This window comes from Moschus berezovskii, chromosome X, assembly GCF_049115385.1.
Source record: "Moschus berezovskii isolate FMDL1 chromosome X, NW_MosBer_1.0, whole genome shotgun sequence".
NCBI classification, from domain to species: domain Eukaryota; kingdom Metazoa; phylum Chordata; class Mammalia; order Artiodactyla; family Moschidae; genus Moschus; species Moschus berezovskii.
Genome location: NC_142488.1, coordinates 143,495,926 through 143,521,123, shown reverse-complemented (window position 1 = coordinate 143,521,123; position 25,198 = coordinate 143,495,926). Strand labels below are relative to the sequence as shown.

At 41.9% G+C, this 25,198-nt stretch overlaps 1 long non-coding RNA gene across 4 annotated transcripts in view; it reads right to left on the bottom strand.

Annotated features, from left to right (window-relative positions):
* The window catches only part of LOC148773521 (uncharacterized), a 50,822-nt gene that overhangs the window by 17,411 nt on the left and 8,213 nt on the right, over positions 1-25,198 (bottom strand). For 3 of the 4 annotated variants that reach the window (XR_016036902.1, XR_016036899.1, XR_016036901.1), the window contains one exon: positions 10,594-14,282. This is a non-coding gene — a long non-coding RNA (uncharacterized LOC148773521). Of the gene's footprint in view, positions 1-10,593; positions 14,283-25,198 lie in introns of those variants that run through there. The other variant, XR_016036900.1, reaches the window with a different exon arrangement.

Below are 25,198 nucleotides of genomic sequence, written 5' to 3'. Positions count from 1 at the left end.
TTAACTATATACAGAAAAAAGAAAGGAAAATAAATTCCAACGTTACTCCATGTGAAAATCGCTTAGAATTCTATTAAAGACTTAAATGTAAAATGCAAAACTATAAAATATCCAGAAAATCATACAAGGGTACAATTTTATGATCTTGGATTAGAGAAACAAGCACAAACCAATAAGGAAAATGATCAAACTCAGCTACATTAAAATTAAGAACTTCTATTCATTTAAAGAACCTCTAAAGAAAGTAACAAAGACAACCTACATGCTGGAACAACATATTTAAGTATATAAAGCTGATAAAGAATTAATATCTGAGTTATAAAAAACTCCAAAAAATCAATAAGAAAAGTAAAACCTAATAGAAAAACTGGACAAATGACACATATTGAAGGAAATGAAATGCATGGGTTCCATAAACATATATACGTGTGCTTAAGATCATTTTAATAAAAAAATGTAAATTAAAACTAAAGATATATTTAATATCTTTCAAATTGGCAAAGGTAAAATAGTTAGAGAGCATTTGTTGACAAAATGAGGCGCAACAGGAACTTGCTTCTACTGCTGGAAGTAATATAACAACTACTGTGGAAAAGCTTGGCATTACCTGATGAAATTGTCAAGTCCTTACCCTATAACCCAGTAATTACATTCCTTGGTTTGGAGAAGTTCTTTCATATTTGCATTTGGTTGTATATAAAAGAATAGTCATTGTAGTATTGTTTGAAATGTGCATAAATCAGAAACAATTACCCTGAGTGTGTACAAATAGTAGAATACATGGTGATGCATTCATACAATGGGACACTATGTAGCAATAAAAATGAATAGATTATAGTTACATGCATCTCACTAAGCTGAAACTTAGGAACACAATGAGGTAAAGGAACAAGTCACAAGAGAGAACATGGAGAAAATACATGATATGGTTCCATTTATATAAAGAACAGGGAACACTAAACAACAGATAGTAGGCGTACATACATAGTGAAACTAACAAAAAGCAGGTGAATGATTAACCCATTAAAGACAGTGTTTATCTCTGGTTGTTTGGGGCGAGAAATAATGTGATTGGATAGAGGTTTAAAGAAACTTCCAAGGTGCTAGTTACGTGTTCATTTTATAATTTAAACTCTATACAAACAACTTATATATTCTTTAGTATGTAGAGTTGATCCTTGAACAGCATGGATTTGAACTGTGTAGGTCCACTTACACTCAGATATTTTTCAACAGTAAATACTATGGCACTACACGATCTGCAATTGGTTGAATCCATGGATGTGGAACCATGGATAGAGGAATTGTGGATATGGAAAGAAAGTGAAAGTCACTTAGTCGTGTCTGACTTTTTGCAACTCCATGGACTGTAGCTGCCAGGCTCCTCTGTCCAAGGAATTCTCCAGGCCAGAATACTGGAGTGGGTAGCCATCTACTTCTCCAGGGTATCTTCCTGACCCAGGAATTGAACCCAGGTCTCCTGTATTGCAGGCGGACTCTTTACTATCTGAGCCACCAGGGAAGTCACCAGGGATATGGAGGGCCAACTATAAATTTAGACTGTGTAGAAGGCCAATGTGCCTAACCACTGCTTTTTTTCAAGGGTCAACTGTATTATGTATCTTATTAAAAATTTGTAACAGTAAAAGGTTAAGAACAACAAAAATATTTTGAAGAAGAAAAATGAACTGAGGGAATTCAAACTGACAGAACAAAATGGAGAAACTGAAAACAGCTCTCCACATGTATGGAAAAAAGTGGGGGAAGTGATGGTACATTTACTATATAAGCCTAGGACACCTAACTATCTTTGTATAAAAGATGAAGATTAAAAAATATATCTTGGGAATTCTCTGGCAGTCCAGTGGTTAGTGTTTTCATGGCAAAGGACATGGGTTCAATCCCTGGTGGGGGAAACAAGATCCTACAAGCCATGCAACATGGCAAAAAAAATTTTTTTTGAAGTATATCTTTACCTAAAGTGAAGTGAAGTCGCTCAGTCACGTCCAACCCTTTGCGACCCCATGGACTGTAGCCCACCAGGCTCCTCAGCCCATGGAATTTTCCAGGCAAAAGTACTGGAGTGGGTTGCCATTTCCTTCTCCAGGGGATCTTCCCAACCCAGGGATCGAACCCAGGTCTCCCGCACTGCAGGCAGACGCTTTACCGCCTGAGCCACCAGGGAAGCCCTATAGCTTTACCTAACACTGTACTAAAAGTCTGTCAATCTTCAAGCAGCTTAAAGAGCTAAATCTGAAAATAAGATCTTTAAAATTCTTAGAAAAAAAATTTAAGATTTTTATATCTTCTGGGTAGTTCAGTTCAGTTCAGTTCAGTCGCTCAGTCATGTCCGACTCTTTGCGACCCCATGAACCGCAGCACGCCAGGCCTCTCTGTCCATCACCAACTACTGGAGTTCACCCAAACTCATGTCCATTGAGTCGGTGATGCCATCCAACCATCTCATCCTCTGTCATCCCCTTCTTCTCCTGCCCTCAATCTTTCCCAGCATCATGGTCTTTTCAAATGAGTCAGTTCTTCACATCAGGTGGCCAAAGTGTTGGAGTTTCAGCTTTAGCATCAGTCCTTCCAATGAACACCCAGGATTGATCTCCTCTAGAATGGACTGGTTGGATCTCCTTGCAGTCCAAGGGACGCTCAAGAGTCTTCTCCAACACCACAGTTCAAAAGCATCAATTCTTCGGCGATCAGCTCTCTTCACAGTCCAACTCTCACATCCATACATGACCACTGGAAAAACCATAGCCTTGACTAGACGGCCCTTTGTTGACAAAGTAATGTCTCTGCTTTTTAATATGCTATCTAGGTTGGTCATAACTTTCCTTCCAAGGAGTAAGCGTCTTTTAATTTCATGGCTGCAATCAGCATCTGCAGTGATTTTGGAGCCCAAAAAAATAAAGTCTGACACTGCTTCCACTGTTTCTCCATCTATTTCCCATGAAGTGAAGAGCTTATCTTCTGCCAAATATCTTTGCCTGGTACATATCAGCTAATCCACAAGTATGCTCTCTAGTTTTGGAAATGCAGATCAGAGTACTTTGGTTTTGACTGAGAAGAACTGACTTTAAAAAAAATATCTGGAATCATAAAATCTCATAGCTGAAAGGTAATTTAGAGGATTAATTCAATTTTTCAATCAACGGTCTAGGAGACTGAAGCTCTGAAGGGACTAAGAGACAAAGTCACACAGGTAATGGTAGAAATGATCTTCAGGGGCCATTTCAAAAGAGCTGTCATAGGGTAGACAGTGGATTTTCCCTGAGTCTTCAAGGCTGGGAGGGAGGACCCCACAGCAGATTCTGGTGGGCTCTAAGGAAGCTGCCCACTCAATTTTTTTTTTATTCTGGGCCTCTTTGAGTTAGAGGAATGCAAGGAAGATGGCTACTGAAGAGTCAAAGAAGGCTATTGGATGGAATTGGGAGCTCCTGGAAATCAGGCAAGGCTGAGCAGGAAGCCATGGCCCACCACTTAGGTGCTTTGTAACTTCAGACAAGAGGCTTAATCAAAGTTTTTGTTTATGAACCCTTTTATTTTTACCTAGAAGATGAGTGTAATACCCATTCTTGGAACTGTCAAATGAGGGAACAACATGCAAATATGTACGTGTGTAGATACACATGTGTGTTTCATCAAAACATATTGATAGATTATTAATTATGCATACAGATGATGGATAGAGAGGTAGAGAGATTATGGAAAGATAGGAAACCCATGGAGAGAGAGCCCACAATATCCATAGATCAGGTCCCTCTTGTCATTGTTTCCATCATCCTCCATTTTTCAAAGGGAACCAGCAACCAAGCAGCTTGAGCACTGAAGTCCATCTATGTGCTGGGTCTGTACAAAGATGATGTTGTTAACTGTTAGAGCTATTACAAGGATTCATTTCAGTTCAGTCACTCAGTCGTGTCTGACTCTTTGCGACCCCATGAATCACAGCACGCTAGGCCTCCCTGTCCATCACCAACTCCTGGAGTTCACTCAAACTCATGTCCATCGAGTCAGTGATGCCATCCAGCCATCTCATTCTCTGTCGTCCCCTTCTCCTCCTGCCCCCAATCCTTCCAAGGATAAGGTGAAGAAAATAGCACTGACATATTTACACATGTTTGGGTACAGTACATCTCCTGGTATCTGGCACATAGGAGATCTGCAGAAAAGTGTGGTGAACCAAACATCTGTGAAATGAATTTTTTAAAAGCCATAAATGCCCCAGGCAGTCCTCTCAGTGGCCGCTTATGCCCACGTACTCAGATTAGTTAAATAGTGGTATTGTAGTGGGGTTTGTGAAAAGTCCCATAGTCTTAATAACCACAGTTCTCTAGGCACATATTTAAGTCCCCAAATAAGTTGGGAATATGGGCTAAGAGTAAACAGCATTCAAATCAAAGGTTCTACAGTGGGGATTAGTTGAACTTGGCTGGAAATTAAATATAGCCACAGATGTGGTCTGTTTCCATTTTTCCCCTATTCCTTGGCAACTTATTCGATGGAAGCTAGGCTCACAGATGCCACTGGAACTAATTGGAGTCTTCCTAGGCTCTGTGCTCTGAGGTTGGTAGATGACCACAGTGGTAACATAATGGTGAAACAACTAGGGAATTCCACCTTCTCAGGGTTGGGAGGGAGGAAAGTAGCCAAAGATTTCAGTGCTATAAACAAAATAGCCCGAGTCTTCTGTGGACTCACCTGCATTTGGAGGAATCAATCAGGTCCAGTGTGTCAGGGCAGAGGAGCTGGAGTGTGGTGTGTCACTTACGGAATGCCCCCTTGTGCCATTAAGAACCCAATCCAAGCCTGGCACTGAGAAAGTGCTTAGCAAACACTTGGTGAACGAGTTCAATTGGAGACTCATGGATAAGTGAGGACCTCGAAGAGCTTTTGTTTACGTGGGTTATATCTACTGCTATTTAACATAATAGAAATTAAAGGTGAAAGAATGTAAATATTTTCTTTTTTCATTTAGAAATAACATTTCAGTGGGAAAAAACTCTGTTTTACAAAGCAAAAGACAAATATTAGAAGAGTGGCATTATTTGTTGTTTGCTAATCAACCAACCTAGACAGTATATTATAAAGCAGAGACATTACTTTGCCAACAAAGGTCCGTCTAGTCAAGGCTATGGTTTTTCCAGTGGTCATGTATGGATGTGAGAGTTGGACTGTGAAGAAAGCTGATCGCCGAACTGTGGTGCTGGAGAAGACTCTTGAGAGTCCCTTGGACTGCAAGGAGATCCAACCAGTCCATTCTAGAGAAGATCAATCCTGGGTGTTCATTGGAAGGACTGATGCTAAAGCTGAAACTCCAATACTTTGGCCACCTCATGTGACGAATTGACTCACTGGAAAAGACTCTGATGCTGGGAAGGATTGGGGACGGGAGGAGAAGGGGACGACAGAGAATGAGATGGCATCACTGACTCGATGGACATGAGTTTGAGTAACTCCGGGAGTTGGTGATGGACAGGAAGGCCTGGCGTGCTGTGATTCATGGGGTCGCAAAGAGTCGGACACGACTGAGCGACTGAATAGAACTGAATCTCTCTAACATCTGGTTTTAGTAGATGACAACAGGATTTTCCTCCTTGTTTCTCAAATATATTGTGATATTATATGTCTTTAGCTTCATGAAACTCCCATGTACACTCATGAGAAAATAAATAATGCCTCAGTATTATTATGAAAATATTCTTGATCTACTAGATCCCCTGAAAGGTTCTTAGGAAGCCTCTGCAGTCTGGGGAACTGCTGTTCTATGGCACATATCTACCATGGTAATTTCTGCATTATAGGTTACACACTTTTTTTTTCAGATTTTACCATCACTTTATTTTATTTTTAATTCATTTTTAATGGAGCATAGTTGCTTTACAATGTTGTGTTAGTTTCTGCAGTTCAGCAAAGTGAATCATCTATACCTATACATAGATCACCTCTTTCTTTTTTATTTTCTTCCCATTTAGGTCACCACAGAGCACAGAGTAGAGTTTCCTATGTCATACAATCTGTCCTTGTTAGTCATCTATTTTATAAATAGTATTTTAACCTTGGAAATAACCTTGGAAACAACTAAATATTTCCAAATTCCTCTCCAAAGTGTTTATGACAATGTATACCATCAGAAGCAGTGTTTGAGAATTCTAGTTTCTCACATATGAGTCAAAATTTGGTATTATCAGACTTTTAAAATTTTGCCAATCATGAGGGATATGTTTTTAACTTGCATTTCCCTGATTACTACTGATGTTGAACCTTATTCAGGTGCTCTCTTCTGTGAATTTCTTGATTCTATTTTTTTTATTTTTTGCTCAATTTTTAACATATTCGTTTATCAGCTTTGATTGATAAGACTTTTTAATATATTCTTTACATACTCTACCTCCTTGTCAGGAATAAGTGGTCTAAATACTTCCATATATTGCTTGACATTTTTCCACTAAGATGACATTTGATGCACAGATTTTTTTTTTATTTGAATGTAATCAGAATCACAGGTTATACTGTTTTTAATACACTACACTTTTGGAGACTTATTTCATTCTTCCTTACACAGAAGCAGATGATATTAAAAAGAGGTGGCAAGAATACACAGAAGAACTGTACAAAAAAGATCTTCACAAACCAGATAATCACGATGGTGTGATCACTCACCTGGAGCCCGACATCTTGGAATGTGAAGTCAAGTGGGCCTTAGGAAGCATCACTACAAATAAAGCTGGTGGAGGTGATGGTAATCCAGTTGAGCTATTTCAAACCTGAAAGATGATTCTGTGAAAGTGCTGCACTCAATATGCCAGCAAATTTGGAAAATTCAGCACTGGCCACAAGATTGGAAAAGGTCAGTTTTAATTCCCGTCCCAAAGAAAGGCAATGCCAAAGAATGCTCAAACTACCGCACAATTGCACTCATCTCACATGCTAGTAAAGTCATGCTCAAAATTCTCCAAGCCAGGATTCAGCAATATGTGAACCATGAAATTCCAGATGTTCAAGCTGGCTTTAGAAAAGGCAGAGGAACCAGAGATCAAATTGCCAACACCCGCTAGATCATGGTGCAAGAGAGTTCTAGAAAAACATCTATTTCTGCTTCATTGACTATGCCAAAGCCTTTGACTGTGTGGATCACAATAAACTGTGGAAAATTCTGGAAGAGATGGGAATACCAGACCACCTGACCTGCCTCTTGAGAAACCTGTATGCAGGTCAGGAAGCAACAGTTAGAACTGGACATGGAACAACAGACTGGTTCCAAATAGGAACAGGAGTCCGTCAAGGCTGTATACTGTCACCCTGTTTATTTAAGTTATAATCAGAGTACATCATGAGGAATGCTGGGCTGGAAGAAGCACAGGCTGGAATCAAGACTGCTGGGAGAAATATCAATAACCTCAGATATGCAGATGACACCACCCTTATGGCAGAAAGTGAAGAAGAACTAAAGGGCCTCTTGATGGAAATAAAAGAGGAGAGTGAAAAAGTGGCTTAAAGCTCAGCATTCAGAAAACTAAGATCATGGCATCCGGTCCCATCACTTCATGGCAAAGATGGGGAAACAGTAGCTGACTTTATTTTTTGGGGCTCCAAAATCACTGCAGATGGTGATTGCAGCCATGAAATTAAAAGATGCTTGTTCCTTGGAAGGAAAGTTATGACCAACCTAGACAGCACATTAAAAAGCAGATACATTACTTTGCCAACAAAGGTCCATCTAGTCAAGGCTATGGTTTTTCCAGTGGTCATGTGTGGATGTGAGAGTTGGACTGTGAAGAGAGCTGATCGCCGAAGAATTGATGCTTTTGAACTGTGGTGTTGGAGATGACTCTTGAGAGTCCCTTGGACTGCGACAAGATCCAACCAGTCCATCTTAAAGGAGATCAGTCCTGGGTGTTCATTGGAAGGACTGATGTTGAAGCTGAAACTCCAATACTTTGACCACCTGATGAGAAGAGCTGACTCATTTGAAAAGACCCTGATCCTGGGAAAGATTGAGGGCAGGAGGAGAAGGGAATGACAGAGGATGAAATGGTTGGATGGCATCACCGACTCAATGGACATGAGTTTAGGTAAACTCCGGGAGTTGGTGATGGACAGAAAGGCCTGGCATGCTGCGGTTCATGGGGTCACAAAGAGTCAGACATGACTGAGTGACTGAACTGAATTGAACTGAAAAGGAGTACTAGATGTCACACTTCTCTTCCTTCCAATGTCCTAAGAGCTAGAGGTAACGCTAGTGTCCCTAATGGCTCAGTCTCATGTCCCTAATAGTTCAGTTGGTTCGATTCCTGAGTTGGCAAGATCCCCTGTAGAAGGGATAGGCTACCCACACCAGTATTCTTGGGTTTCCCTTGTCTCAGCTGGTAAAAAATATGCCCGCAATGCGGAAGACCTGTGTTCAGTCCCTGGGGTAGGAAGGTCCCCTGGAGAAGGGAAAGGCTACCCACTTCAGTATTCTGGCCTGGAGAATTCCATGGACTGTATAGTCCACAAATTGCCAGACATGACTGAGCGACTTTCACCTCACTTCAAGGGCTAAAGGAGGCAGAACATCAGTCTGCTGAGCCTGGACCATGGGTAAGCCTACTTAATAGATCAGTTCCCGATAATACTGAGCAGTCAGACCCCATATTATTTATTCCATTTTCCAAGCTCTAGTCAAAAAACATCTCAAGCTTTTCAAAATATCAGCCTCTCCTGACCATAAACTCCTCAGAGCCACAATGCCCCATGCCCACATCAAATACAAGCCTTCAGGATGATAGTGGCTTTTATATTTTTTCTGTTGTTTGGGCCTTGGTTGCCTCATGTAAGTGAGGAAGCTATGTTAGTTGCTCATTCGTGTCTGACTCTGTGACCCTTAACCCACCATGGTCCTCATGTCCTCTTCCCTTCTCCAGGGGATCTTCTCGACCCAGGGATCGAATCTAGGTCTCCTGCATTGCAGGCGGATTCTTTACTGTCTGAGCCACCAGGGAAGGCCTCATGTAAAGTGCTGCTAATAATAGTACAGAGTACCTAATGTGTCCAGTGCCTCCTGGGTCATGATTGCCAATAATCTCATGACAGTCCCTCAAAATTCAGTGTCTCTAGCTAAGTGGATTAGAGACAGAGCTGGGACTTAATGCTTGACCTACCACCTTCCAGTCTAGAGAGCACTCTAGTACATTACACTGTGGAGGTGACATGCACACAAATTTCTAAGAACATGACTATGATGTAGGACAACATAACTATATATAAGTGAAGGCCCATCTAGCAGATAGAATAAAAAGAGACATTTAGTTTCATTAGCTGGCAGAACCTCATAGCTGAGACACTCCTATCTGCTGCTTTCGCTTCTAACATTTCTATGATCTGATAGCTTTGAAATTTCCCCTCTTAATCTTCTAAAGTAAAAAAAAAAAGTTGCATTTTTATACATTTAAGTTCTGATTCACCTCATGATTCTCTATGGCCTCAGACTAATTTAATTGTTAGAATTAGTCCCTTGAAGAGTTGAAACTAGCAATAATCAAGTTAAATTCCTACTACATGATATTGATGCAAAATCCTTTTTAATTACAATATGGTTATCATTACAAAATGATGACTCACTTTTTACATATCTCAGAGGAAATTAAGGCAAAGTATATGGAACCCAGAGCCAGTCACAGTCCTGAAAAGGTTAAAAAATCAAGGAGTTGCACACAAAAATGATCCATTGATTTTTTGCAAATCTGCAAAATAGATCCAATAGAGGAAAGATAACCTTTTGAGCAAATGGTGGCAACTTGGAGCAATCAGCAAAAAAATCTATAGGCAAAAAATGAAGAGAGACCAAAACTACATACTTTACACAAAAATTAAATCAAAATGGATCATAATATAAAACATAAAACAATAAAACTTTTAAAAAATAGGACAAAATCTTTACAATTTAAGATTAGGCAAAGTGTTTTTAGACTTGACACCAGAAAGACAATCTGTAAAATGAAAAATCAACAAACTGGACCTGATCAAAATGTAAAACTTCTGCTCTGCAAAAACCCATGTGAAGAGGATTAAAAGACTGCAAACTGGAAGAAAATATTTTCGAAGTATGTATCCATCAAAAGACTTACGTCTAGCATATACGAAGAGTTTCAAATTCAACAATAAAAAATAATTAGCCAATTAGAAAATGGGCAAGCGACATGAAGATATTTTCGCCAAAAAGAGTATACAGATTACAAAAACCACATGAAAAGAGGCTCAACATCATTAGCCATCAAGGAATGCAAATTATAACCACAGTGAGATACCACCACACCCCATCAGAATTGTTAGAATGAAAATAGCAGCACCATCAAACACTGGGAAGGATGTGGAGGAACTGGATCACTCAGAAATTTCTGGTAGGAATGTAACATGGTACAGAACTATTTAGCCATTTCTTGTAAAACTAAATATGCAAAAAAAACACCTAAATATGTAATTTCTGTACAACCCAGCAACTGCACTCTTGGACGGTTATTCCAAAGACATTAAAGTTTATATTCATACAAAACCCCATACATGAATGTTGATAAAGCTTTATTTGTATTAGTTCCAAACTGGAAACAACCAAGATGTCCTTCAGCAGGTGAATGGATAAACAAACAGAGGTAGCAACCACAACATGGGAATCTACTCACGAAAAACAAGGAGTGAACTAAGATACATGCAACAAACTGGATGAATTGCCAGAGAATTATGCCAAGTGAAAAGTCAATCCTGAGAAGATTCATACTGTATGGACCCATTTATATAACATATTTTTTAATATTTATTTTTATTATTTATTTACTTATTTGGCTGTGCCAGGGCTTAGTCGTGGCTTGTGGGATCTAGTTCCTTGAACAGGGATCAAACCCAGGCCCCCTGCATTGAAGCTCAGAGTCTTAGCCGCTGGACCACCCGGGAAGTCCCTATATAACATTCTTAAAATGACAACATTACAGCAATGAAGAGCAGACTAATGGTTGCCAGGTGTTCAGGGATGAGATGGTTGGATGGCATCACTGACTCAATGGACATGAGTTTGAGCAAACTCCAGGAGATGGTGAAGGACAGGGAAGCCTGGCGTGCTGCAGTCCATGAAGTAGCAAAGAGTTGGAGACAACTCAGTAACTGAATGAGTTAGGGATGGGACCATAGTGTAGTCACTGGAGGGAAATGCGTGTGATTATAAAGGGCAATTTGAAGGATCCTTACAATGATGGAAGAACTATTCAATATCTTGATAAAGATGGTGGATACATGAACCTGACCAGGGAATAAAACTGTACGGAATTCAACAGACGCACCCATACACACAAGTACATACACATACACGAGCACAAGTATAAATGGAAAAATCTCAATAAGATCAGTGGATTGTATCCATGTCAATATCCTGGTTGTGAAAACTACTATAATTTTGCAAAGTGTTATTATTGGGGAAACTGGACAGAGTTTCTGGACAGTTCCCCAATACAAAGTCTCCAAATTATTTCTCAAAATTGCATTGGAATCTACAAAGATTTCATTAAAAAATAAACTCCAAAGAGGCATTAAAGGTCTGTGTGTGAGAAACACAACTTTAAAGCTGTTAGAAGAAAACAAAGGAGAATATCTTTATGACTCCCTAGTAAGAATATATATTTTTTAAAAAGACAGGAGCACAAACCATAAAGTTAAAGATTGATACATTTAAATAAAAATTCTGTGCATCAAATACCATTTTAAAAGACAAGCTACAGAGTGCCAGGAAATACATGCAGTGCAAACATCTGACAAAGGATTGATATCCAGAATACATAACAAATATATCAATAAACTAAAAACAAAATTAATGGGCAAAAGACATGTATAGACAGTTCCCAGAAGAGGAAACCTGATTAATGTACATGTTAAAAGGTACTCAACCATACAAGTCATCTGCAAAATGCCTAAATACCACAAGAAACAATCTCACACCCATCACATTGGCAAAAATTTAAAAGGTCTGACAATATCAGATGTTGGCAAGGAATTGGGACAACGGGGCTCTCATACACTACTGGTAGTGTCTAATTTTATGTAAGCGCTTTAGGAAGCAGTTTGGCAATATCCAGTAAAGTTAAAGATGCATCTATTTTGTGACCCAACAATTTCACACACAGATCTATAAACTAAATAGTGCTTTGAAATCTTTTTTGGTCATGAGTCACAGTATGCATTAATTTTAAGTTGTAACCCAATGTGTATTTATAATGGAAGCAAAAGTTTTCTTGAGGATATTTTATCCTTCATGCAAAGTCCTCTCATACTTTTATTCTATTTAATTTTTTAAGGTTCAGCACAATTAATAGAATTGATCTCATGATCCAGTAAAGCAGTGGTTCTCAATCTTGTCAATATTACAGTTATCTTTTTGGCTTTTAAATCTCAATTACCCAGGCCACTACCCAAACAAATTAAATTAGAATATTTGGAAACACCTAAATGGCCATCAGCAGGAAAATGGATAAAGGCACTGTGCTGTATTCATACAATGGAATAATATGCAGTAGTTAATATACATGAACTAAATAAAGTGCATATATCATCATGGATGGGTCTCAAGAATAGATAATGAGCCAAGCAAGTTGCAGAAGAGTCACTTACAGCATGATACCATTTTGTGAGGCTGAAAACCATGTGTGGTGTGTTAAGATGTGTGTTAGTGGCTCAGTTGTGTCCAACTCTGTAACCCCATGGACTGTATCCACAACTGTAGCTGGGGCAAGGAGCAGGGAGAAGCATCACATGAATTCTGAGCCCTTGGGGCTGGCATTTCATTAGTGACTCAAAGAGGAGTAAACTCACAGGACAGCCCAGATCCTTTGACCCTACTTTAGAGCTTGTCTCCTTGTTGGTATTCTCTTGGGGTAGAACTGAGACTAAAACACAGAGCCCTAGGAATAAGGTCAATCTATGCAAACACCATCATCATCAGTCACAAACATTTCTCTAGTACAGTGTCAAAGTCTGCGACAGGAGTAAGAAAAAGAGAAGAGGCATACCTTAGCCTTTGAATAGGAACCAGCCCCTGCTTGAGCTGTGAGTCATCAGACATTTGCCATGATCACTCTTGGGTGTATTCACCCTGCTGACTTCCACTGTCTAGCTGATGTCACTCAGCATCCCACTGACAGAATGAATGATGGAGGAGGTGAAGCAGTTGATTTTGGATCCGGGACTACTTTGAGGAGATGGCAGTAGCGAAAGGGTCGTGGGCACCTAAGGCCAGTGCAAAGGTATTGAATACCCAGGGTTCTCAAGAACAGAATAAAGAAAGTTTGTTTTTGTTCAGCTGCTAAGTCATGTCTGACTCTTTTGTGGCCCCATGGACTGTAGCCCGCCAGGCTCCTCTGTCCATGGGATTCTCCAGGCAGGAATATTGGAGTGGGTAGCCATTCCCTTCTCCAGGGGATCTTCCTGACCCAGGGATTGAACCCATATCTCTTGCATTGGCAGGCAGTTTCTTTACCACTGAACCACCTGGGAAGCTCATAAAGAAAGGTGAGAGTCACCGAAGACAAACCCCATCTACTTCCTAATTTAGGCTCAGTCCTGGCTCCCCCACTTTACTCCAGAAAACAGTGGGACATGCCTTCCAAGGATGAGGGTGTATTTTGGCCCATTCTCTACCTTCCCCTGGTGAAATTCCGGAATCTGAGGGGTGAAGAGGTACAATGTGCCAACACCATCCTTTCTGCTTCCATGACATAAAGCAGAGCTTCTCCTCTGCCCATTGGCCCAGACCTCCCCTCGAGAAAGGGAAAGTGATTCCTGACATCTGTTGCCAAGATACAGAAACTTGAGGTGACCCACTCATGAATGGGGTCATCACAGGGATCCTCCACAGCAAACTTGAATCCCAGATGGGTATCTCCTTGTCCACCCAACAACACTCAATTACTGGAGAGACAGTGAGGGCAGGGAGGGTAGAAGAGACTCAGAAGACTGTGTTTACAGGCTTTGACCACTGATATGGGGGTGCAAAGGGAGAGTTATTGAGGATGGGAGTTGAAGAAGGAGTTGCAGAGCTTGGCCAGTCAGCGGGTCCTCCTCCCTGAGATGCTGGGGAGAGGCAGGGAAGCTAACCTTGGTGAGATGAGATGATGGTGATTTTCCTTGTTCAGTTGCTCTACAGGATGAATTTCAGGATTTCAGGGTGTAACTGAATGGAGGCGTCCAAGGTGCATGTGGCTCGCCAGGTTTGGAATTCAGAGGAGGGACATGTTGCTTCCCTGTGACAGTTCCTTGAGAGGAAAAAAAGCAAAAACCTTTGCGGAAAGGTGCCAGAACTCCAGTAGGAAACCAATGCATTTGATTTAATTTCCAATATGACATCACTGCCACCCCAACTGCTGCATGAGTTGCACAAATTCAGGCAGTGGAATTAAACCAGAAAGGATTTTCGAGGAAGACACTGTACGTTGATGAAATAAATTGTTTTCCCTAAACCACCCTGAATGACTCTTTATCTCATTTTTCAAGACCAATCTTTTTAGACAAAAACTTATTTTGGCCAAGTCTTTAGACACTGGATTGGAAAAGGCCCCTTAACTGATGGAGCTGGAGAGCATAATCAGACAGCAATTTGCTTCATACTAGTTGAAAAATCATGATGAGCTGAGTAGAGGTGCTTTGACCAACTATGTACAGAGCATAATTTTATGTCTAGCTGCCAACAACAGTACGTATTTCCCATAATAAGCACTCTAACTGCACAAAATTATGAACTGAGAGGAGGTGAGAAGCTGATAATGGGCTTAGTAAAACCTTAGCAATAGCCAAGTGACATTGATTAGGGAGCATTGAGAGTCCATGTGACTAAGTCTTTAGCATACTAAATTCCTTCGACTAGCTCCTCCATCTCAGCACAGAATTTTACTTCCCTTTGTCAGTGACAAGACTATCAGACAAGTGACCCCCTCCCAGTGACTAGTCCCTGAGCTGAGAACACTTGAAGCGCTCCCTGTTCCAAAAAGGTGCTTTGAGCCCATTGACAAAGAAGCCCTTCAACACCAGCCTTCTCTGTCTCCTTCCACTTTTAGAACCTGCCCACTAGGAAGAGACAGGCATGGTCAGGGGGATGAAGGCCCCTTGTGCAGTGTGACACTCTCCTTGGGGCCCAATAACACAGCCTGCTTGTGGGGGGACCCTGAGAGATGAGGTGAAAGGAATTCTCAGGGGGACTTCAGTAACTTTGAACAGCCATATATCACATTGTCAGAATCCAGGGAAGGGAATTTGCGGAAAATATGCTTTACCTGCTGTATTAGTTTTCTAGGGGTATTGTTAACACACACACACACACACACACACACACACACACACACATACACACATCTCACAAACTAGAAGGCTTAAAATGAAAGTCACTCAGCTGTGTCCAACTCTTTGTGACATAGAATTCTCTAGGCCAGCATACTGGATTGGGTAGCTGTTCCCTTCTCCAGGGGATCTTCCCAACCCAGGAATCAAACCCAGATCTCCCGCATTGCAGGTGGATTCTTTACCAGCTGAGCCACCAGGGAAACCCAAGAATACTGGAGTGGGTAGCCTATCCCTTCTCCAGGGGATCTTTCCAAACCAGGGATCGAACCCAGGTCTCCCACATTGCAGACAGATTCTTTATCAGCTGAGCCACAAGGGAAGCTCAAGAATACTGGAGTGGGTAGCCTATCCCTTACCCAGGGGATCTTCCCGACCCAGGAATCGAACCAGGATCACCTGCATTGCAGGCAGTTTTTTTACCAGCTGAGCTACCAGGGAAGCCCTTGAAAATTTTTTGTCTCATTTCTGGAGGCTTAAAGTCTGAGATCAAAATGTGGCAGGCTTGGTTCCTTCTGAGGCTGTGAGAGTACACTCTGTTCCAGGCCTGTCTCCTGGGCTTGCTGATGGCTGTCTGCTCCAGGTGTCTCCTTGTGTGCTTGTCTGTGTCTGTGTCCAATTTTCCACTTTATTAGATTAGGGCCCACACTAATGAATTCATTTTAACTTCATTATGTCTATAAAAACATTACCTCCTTATAAGGTCATATTCTGCTGTACTAGGGGTTTGGATTTCAACATATCATATTTGAAGTGAAAAGTGAAAGTGTTAGTCACTCAGTTGTGTCTGACTCTTAGCGACCCCATGGACTGCAGTCCACCAGGCTCCTCTGTCCATGATATTTTCCAGGCAAGAATACTGGAGTGGGTTGCCATGCCCTCCTCCAGGGGAACTTCCTAACCCAGGGATTGAACCTGGGTCTTCTGCATCACAGGCAGATTCTTTACTGTCCGAGCCATGACAATTAAACCTATGACACTTGTCAAGCATATCATGAGGTCCCTGGGGGAAAGGGCTGCTCCCATGTTGTGGAGTTTATTGCTGGTAAGAGATTTTGAGACTTGGACCCACGGACAAAGCTACAGGGTACTCCTAGACACCATACTAAATTCATAAGTTAGTGGCTCAGTTGAGACCACAGCTCAGTTTTTAGAAAGTGCAAGAAGCCTTGGGCAGAGGCCCTAGGGAAGACAGCAAGAGGAGTACCCTTTCCCTAGGACTCACCCACAGAGCTTATTGTGATGGCAACTTGTGACTCACAGTCACTGTCTCGGTGGTTTTCTGTCCTCCCCATGGCCTCTCCCCTGCCCTCATCCCTTCCAGGTATCCATGAGGCCTGACAGTGAGTTCAACTGAAATGGGTTCTTTCACTGCTCCAAGAACAGTTTAATTCATTTCCAGAGTGGAAGAGCAAAGACAGAAGGAGGAAATAAAGAAAGGTGACTCAGCTGATTACAAAATGAGATTGAAAATCATGGTAACTTGGACATATGCTAGGTTTTCTCTTTTAATAATAAAATGAAGGATCAAATTTATTGCTCAGTCTTCATGCAGTCTCTCTTTCTGAGGTCTACAGATCATATGTTACCCCTTTTCTTCTTTTTTTTTTTTCAAAAAATTGTGGTAAAACATGCTATAACATTAAAATTTACCACTTTTCAGTGTGAAGTTCACTGACATTGTGAAGTGAAGTGAAAGTTGCTTAGCCGTGTCCGACTCTTTGTGACCCCATGGAATGTATAGTCCATGGAATTCTCCAGGCCAGAATACTGGATTGGGTAGCCTTTCCCTTCTCCAGGGGATCTTCCCAACCCAGGGATCAAACCCAGGTCTCCCACATTGTGGGCAGATTCTTTACCAGCTGAGCCATAAGGGAAGCCCATTAGGTACATTCATATTCTTGGGCAGCCATCAGCACCATCCATCTCCATAACTTTTTTCATCTTCCCCAACTGAAAATCCATATCAATTGAACAACTCCCATTCCCCTCCCCACATCCCCTGGAAGCCACCCTCCTGCTTCCTGTATCTGTAAATTTACTACTCCAGGTCCCTCATAGAAGAGGAATTATACAATATTTGTCCTTTTGTGACTGGCTGATTTCACCGAGCATAGCATCGTCAAGGGTCATGTATGTTTTAGCAGGTGTCAGCATGTCCTTCATTTTACTTCTTTTACGAGAGGTCTACCTTCTGAAACTTAGCCAATGGATCATTTTCAACTGAGAGGGGCCACTAGGACCAAGTAAAACTGGAACTAGGAAGTGATTATGGATGGATAAACAACAAGGTCCTACTGCATAGCACAGGGAACTATATTCAATACCCTGTGGTAAACCATAATGGAAAAGAATGTGAAAAAGATTGTATATGTATGTCACTGAATCACTTTGCTGTGCAGTTGAAAGTAACACAACACTGCAAATCAGCTATGCTGCTGCTGCTGCTAAGTCACTTCAGTCGTGTCCGACTCTGTGAGACCCCATAGACGGCAGCCCACCAGGCTCCCCTGTCCCTGGGATTCTCCAGGCAAGAACACTGGAGTGGGTTGCCATTTCCTTCTCCAATGTGTGAAAGTGAAAAGTGAAAGTGAAGTCACTCAGTCATGTCCGACTCATAGTGATCGCATGGATTGCAGCCTACCAGGCTCCTCCATCCATGGGATTTTCTAGGCAAGAGTACTGGAGTGGCTTGCCATTGCCTTCTCCGGCAAATCAGCTATACTTTGCTACAAATAAAAAAAAAAAAAGCAGTTATGTTTTGAGATGAATCTTGAGCTCAGTGAGCAAGATTTGGAGAAACAGATAAAGAAGAACAGAAAAATAACTGAGCTCAGAGCATAAGCTCAAACCTGAAGGCCAGGGCCTTTTCCAGCAGTTTTATCTATTCAATCCAACTTACCACATGGTTATTGAGTACTGACACACAAAGCATTATGGGCAATGCAAAGAGGACTTAGAGCAGGGCAGTGCAATGAGCTCGCCCTCAGAAGGTGGGAAAGTGAGAGGAGGGCACTGAAAACATCCATCCACTTGGCCTCTGCTTCCCATGTACACATAGCTCCCCCTCCCTGGTCTCTGGCACCATACCTAAGGAACCAGTGCCACTAGCCATCTTTGGACACTGCAAAGCCGAGTTAGGGAACTGACTGCTTGGAATCTTATTCATTCCCTTCTATCTCATTCCAAAATGGACTTAAACGGGGTTAGGGCAGTGAACTGTTAAGTTCTCTATACCAGAACCTCCCAACCAGTGGGCTACAAACTAGTCACAGGCTCACATAGTTGATCCCCTCAGTCTTTCCATTGGCTCACAGAGGCCGGGCAGGGGCTCCACCTGTGGGAAGTACATCTCGAACTGTGAACAGCTTCCTTGGTCTAACTCCAGTGTGCCACACAACAGCGTTTTCTAAGTGGGACTTTATGTGCCAAGTCATTGGGAATTCGTGGACAATGCATTGTGCTTGCTTCCTCTGACCATGGCAACCTTATCTGTTTCTATCTCCTCTGTGCATTTCTCCTCTGTCATTTCCTGCCCAGCCCTCAGGACACATAGATTTCCCCCTTTTCAGGGTACAGATGAGAAGATACCAGTGAGCTGCCTTATTCTGAGCACTGATATTATACTGTGTAGAGAGGTGAACAGGAGACGGGAAATAACCAGCACTTACTCAACGTGTGCTCAGTGCAGATACTTTACATAGGGAATCTCACAACGTGCTCAGCACAATGGCCACCATTATTAACCCTAACTGATGGATGAGAAAACCAAGACTCAGAAAAGTTGGACTGAGCTACCGAGGTTTATGACTATGACATGGTAGCTGCAGGATTTGAACTCGGGAGCTCTTACTCAAAAGCCCACGCTCTCCTCAACTCACACCTGACCACAGACCTATTTATGTCTTGTGCTTCCTCTATTCCTGCCAGACTGAGCATCATTTTTACATTGTCTAGCAGCACGGGGGCACATAGGGCTTCTGGACTGAGTTTCTTCCTTGGGTCTGAAGGGCGACATATGGCTTGCAGCCTGACACCATCAAGATTCAATGGCAGCCCAGGCTCGTACCTTACCATCAGTGGATTAATGTGACCTAGGTCAGTCAAGTCTGTACTTTTCTCATTGGCTTTGGTCAAGTCTTCCAAGTGCAAACAACGAGTTTCAAAAATTAACCTATTTGAAAAGTTGAAAGTTAGTACACCATAATTAGATTTGTACAAGCAATTTTAGCCCATTTAGTCTTGTGGATCTATAATCACTTTCAAGCTACTCTAATGACTTTATTTTCTGATCCATTTTTGCATATTTTGAAATGGTTTCTACTTTGCTGAAAAATCTTTTAATCCATTAGGAGCTTTTAAAACTTCCCCTGACAGCTCAGCACATGAGTACAGCCCTATGTTCTACCAGCAACGGAAATCATACATTGATTCCAAAATACCACCCTGGCAGAAATCGACTGATAAGCCTTAAATCAAAGCCTTTCAAGAAGCATATTGTAGATGATCGGAGCACTTAGCCTCTAAAATAAATACTTCAACCCCATGTGAAATTAGAAAACAGGGAACTATTTTTGAGATCATTGATATTTGAAAAATCCTTCAGAGCACTTCACTAATTTCTCTGAAATAAAAAACAACTATCACCAGGAGCCCTCATCATAATAGTTTTATCAACACTGTTTAAGAGGAGGCTTCAGGGGCTTTGGGTAGGACTCCCCGGGTAACACAGCATAAGGTTACTGCTCTTAGTCCACCTCCCAATATACAAAATGAAGGGGCAGTGGACAAGTCAACCCCAGATTCTATTAGAGTCTAAAATAACTATTTCAAAATTATTATTACGTTCGAGAATGTTGTAATTGACACAAGCGGTCCTCGAATTTTTCTGTTCATAGCCTACATTTGGTTATTACCATTTTTTTTGGTGGCACAACCTAGGGGATTAAAAGGCTCAATACAATGACAAACAACCAAGCAGAAGTGACAATACACCAAGCCTCCATGTAGTGGTGCTTTTGTATACTTAGAAAAGAATCTCAGCCATCACCCTACACACTGGTTGGCCCTCTATCCCTGAGTCATGGTGAGAAGACACCTGTTGGGTACCTTGCCCAGAGTCCATATACTTAGAAAGCAAAATTCTTGCAAACAGAAACCATTTTGCTTCCTGTGGGCCGTTTCTGTTGTTACACCACACATGACTGACCTTTTCCTTGAAGCAAATTGTATCCCCTATCCCTACCCAGCTCACTGAGGGCAAGGGGGAGAGAGGACACGAGGGAATCAGAGAGGAAGTAGGAGGGGGAGGTAGGGTGACTGGGAGGAAGACTAGATAGGACTTTGGGGTTTCCTTTAAGTGAGAGTTTTGAGCAGAAGAGGGACACAATTCAGTTTTACTTTGAGAACACCAGCCTGGCAATGGGGCAGAGAATGGATGGGACAGGATAAGGGTATGTGCAGGAAGAGTGGGCAGGAGGCTACTATAGTGATGCCAGCCAGAGAGGCTACTGCTGAGAGGGAATGAAGTGGAAGCCACAGTGAGAGTGAGAAGTGGCTGTTATAGGAAATCAGGAAACAATATGTTGCTGAATGAGACACGGGCTTGGAGAAAGTGATAAGTTAAGCTCCAAGGTTTTGGCCTGAGCAACTTCTCTTTATGGAGATGTGGAAGTTGGCGAGAGGAATGCTTTGAGGGAAGAAGACTAGTAGTTGGATGTGAGGTGCTGTGTACATTGTGAGTCTATGCAAAGTTCACAGTCGAGTGTACAAGTCTGGGGATCAAGGAAGAGGCCTGGGCTGGAAATATCAATTTGGGAGGAGCACTTGAAAGGTTTCAAAAGCCAGGATTTTGAATCGGATTAGAAAGGCAATGAGTGTTGAGAAGGCAATTGAGGACGTCTGCCAAATGAGTCTTACAGCTTTCTAACTGGAGACCAAATGAGGAGGTGCTGTCAAAAGAGAGGGAAGGATGGTGGAGTAGAAGGATGTCTGCTCATCTCTTCCTGCCAGAACACCAAAATCACAGCAAGCTCTCAAACAACCATCAACAGGAGGACGCTGGAACCCACCAAAAAAAGACACCTCCTGTCCAAAGACAAAGAAGAAGCTGCAATGAGATGCTTTCTCCATCACAGGGCAGACAGAAGAAGCAAGAAGAAAACCACAGTCCCACAGTGACTAAAACCCCACATGCAGTTCAGTTCAGTCACTGAGTCGTGTCTCTTTGTGGCCCCATGGACTGCAGCATGCCAGGCCTCCCTGTCCATCACCAACTCCTGGAGTTTACTTAAACTCATGTCCATCGAGCTGTGATGCCATCCAACCATCTCATCCTCTGTTGTCCCCTTCTCTTTCTGCCTTCAATCTTTCCCAGCATGAGGGTCTTTTCAAATGAGTCAGTTCTTTGTATCAGGTGGCTAGAGTATTGGAATTTCAGCTTCAGCATCAGTCCTTCCAATGAATATTCAGGAGTGATTTCCTTTAGGATGGACTGGCTGGATCTCCTTGAAGTCCAAGGGACTCTCAAGAGTCTTCTCCAACACCACAGTTCAAAAGCATCAATTCTTCGGCACTCAGCTTTCTTTATAGTCCAACTCTCACACCCACACATGACTACTGGTAAAACCATAGCTTTGACGAAATGGAAGTTTGTTGGCAAAGTAATGTCTCTGCTTTTTAATATGCTGTCTAGGTTGGTCACATTTCTTCTTCCAAGGAGCTAGTGTCTTTTAATTTCATGGCTGAAGTCACTATCTGCAGTGATTTTGGAGCCCATGAAAATAAGGTCTGTCACTGTTGCCATTGTTTCCCCATCTATTTGCCATGAAGTGATGGGGCCAAATGCCATGATCTTAGTTTTTTGAATGTTGAGCTGTAAGCCCGCTTTTTCACTCTCCTCTTTCACTTTCAAGAGGCTCTTTAGTTCCTCTTCACTTTCTGCCATGAGGGTGGTATCATCTGCATATTTGAGGTTATTGATATTTCTCCCGGCAACCTTGATTCCAGTTTGTGCTTCATCCAGCCTGGCATTTCACATGATGTACTCTGCATATAAGTTAAATAAGCAGGGTGACAATATACAGCCTTGATGTACTCCTTTCCCAATTTGGAACCAGTCTGTTGTTCCATGGCCGATTTTAACTGTTGTTTCTTGACCTGCATACAGATTTCTCAGGAGGCAGGTAAAGTGGTCTGGCATTCCCATCTCTTGAAGAATTTTCCACAGTTTTTTGTGATCTACACAGTCAAAGGCTTTGGCATAATCAATAAAGCAAAAGTAGATTTTTTTCTGGAATTCTCTTGCTTTTTCTGTGATCCAACAGATGGTGGCAATTTGATCTCTGGTCCCTCTGCCTTTTCTAAATGTATCTTGAACATCTGCAAGTTGTCGGTTCATGTACTGTTGAAGCCTGGCTTGGAGAATTTTGAGCACTACTTTGCTAGCATGTGAGATGAGTACAATTTTGTGGTAGCTTTGCAAGAAATGTTCCCTTGGTGTCTCTAATTTTCTTGAAGAGATCACTAGTTTTTCCCATTCTATTGTTTTCCTCTATTTCTTTGTATTAATCACTGAGGAAGGCTTTCTTATTTCTCCTTGCTATTCTTTGGAATTATGCATTCCGATGGGGATATCTTTCCTTTTCTCCTTTGTCTTTAGCTTCTCTTCTTTTCTTTTCATTTTTTTGAGGGAAAAAAACACATTACAGACAGTTAATCAGCATGAAAAAGCAGAAAGTTATGTCCCATGTGAAGGGACAAGATAACCCCCGAGAAAAACAACTTAATGAAGTGGAGATGGGCAAACTTTCATATAAAAAGAATTCAGAATAATGATAGTGAAGATGATTCAGGATCTCGAAAAAATAATGGAGGCAAAGATTGAGAAGATGCAGGAAATGTTTACCAAAGACCTAGAAGAACTAAAGAACATACAAACAGAGACAAATAATACACTAGAAGGAATCAATAGCAGAATAATTGAGGCAGAACAACAGATAAATGACCTGGAGGACAGAATGGTGGAAATCACTGCCACAGAACAGAATGTAGAAAAAAGAATGTAAAGCAATTAAGACAGCCTTAGAGACCTCTGGGACAACAGTAAACACACCAACATTCGCATTATAGGGGTCCCAGAAGAAGAGAGAGAGAAACGACCCGAGAAAATATTTGAAGAAATAATAGCTGAAAACTTCCTTAACATGGGAAAGGAAATAGTCAACTGTCTTTTACTTTTGTAAGTATTGCTCACTTAACACCATTGCATCATGATTGGTCACAGTGAACAAACTTAGGTGGCACTACTAATTAATGATCATGCATTCTAACGATCTAAGGTCAGACATCCTGCTCAACCACAACCCTGCCTGCCACCATCCCAGCCCGAGTTCCTCTACCCTGGCTATTTCTCACCCCTGAGCGCTCACCATGAGCAGGGATTTTAGAGTCAGCACTCTAAAGAAAGCTGAGTGCTGAAACATTGATGCTTTTGAACTGTGTTGTTGGAGAAATCTCTTAAGAGTTCCTTGGACAGCAAGGAGATCCAACCAGTCCATCCTAAAGGAAATCAGTCCTGAATATTCATTGGGAGGGCAGATGCTGAAGCTGAAACTCCAATACTTTGGCCACCTGATACAAAGAACTGACTCATTTGAAAAGACCCTGATGCTGGGAATGATTGAAGGAGGGAGGAGAAGGAGATGACAGAGGATGTGATGATTGGATGGCATCACCAACTCGATGGACATGAGTTTGAGCAAGCTCTGGGAGTTGGTGATAGACAGGGAAGCCTGGCATGCTGCAGTCCACGGGGTCACAAAGAGTTGGACATGACTGAGCAACTGAACTGAACTGAACACCTTGAGCCATGCTCAGCCACATACTGACTGTGTGACCTTGGACAAGCTACTTGACTTCTTCTTAGACCCTGCATTTCCTTATATTTTAAACAGGCTCTACCTCCCAGGGCACTGAGACAGCACTTGTGCTCTTATCACTGGGCACAGAGTAAGAGCTCAGGGTGTCTTATCTCATTAGCCACTCTCTCACAAGAAGTAATGAAATGTAGTCTACTATTTGAGAAATCAGTCACTCCATGTTGATGTTGCCGAAACTCAAGAGAAAAATAAAGGTTAAGCTACCTCCTTTGAGGAAACATCAAGGTGGTGTGATGATTTCTCTGATAATAGACTACATTTTATAACTTTTAGTTTCTCTACTTGCTGCAAGGGCTTAGTTGCCCCAGGGCATGTAGCGTCTTAGTTCCCTGACCAGGGATCGAACCCACATTCACTACATTGAAAGGTGGATTGTTAACCACTTTACAACCAGGGAAGTCCCCAGAGATATTTATACCTCATGCAACGAGTTGACTCACTGGAAAAAACTCTGATGCTGGGAAAGGTTGGGGGCGGGAGGAGAAGGGGACAACGGAGAATGAGATGGCTGGATGGCATCACCGACTCTGTGGACATGAGTTTGAGTGTACTCCGGGAGTTGGTGATGGACAGGGAGGCCTGGTGTGCTGTGATTCATGGGGTCGCGGAGAGTCGGACACGACTGAGCGACTGAACTGAACTGAACTGAACTGAACCTCGTTAATACTTTTTGAAGCACCGTGGCATCAGCAAGAGTGGGAGAAAATGGAAACTCTCACACACTGCTGGTTGGTATTTAGTCTTAAAATGTGCAGAACACCCATCCAGCACTTTTCCAGGAATCTGTGCTAAGGAAATAATTATAGATGCACAAAAAGACTGAAGTGTAAGGATAATCATCATAGTTAATAATAGTGAAAATGTTGCAATAATTTAAATATCCATAATGGAGAACTGGT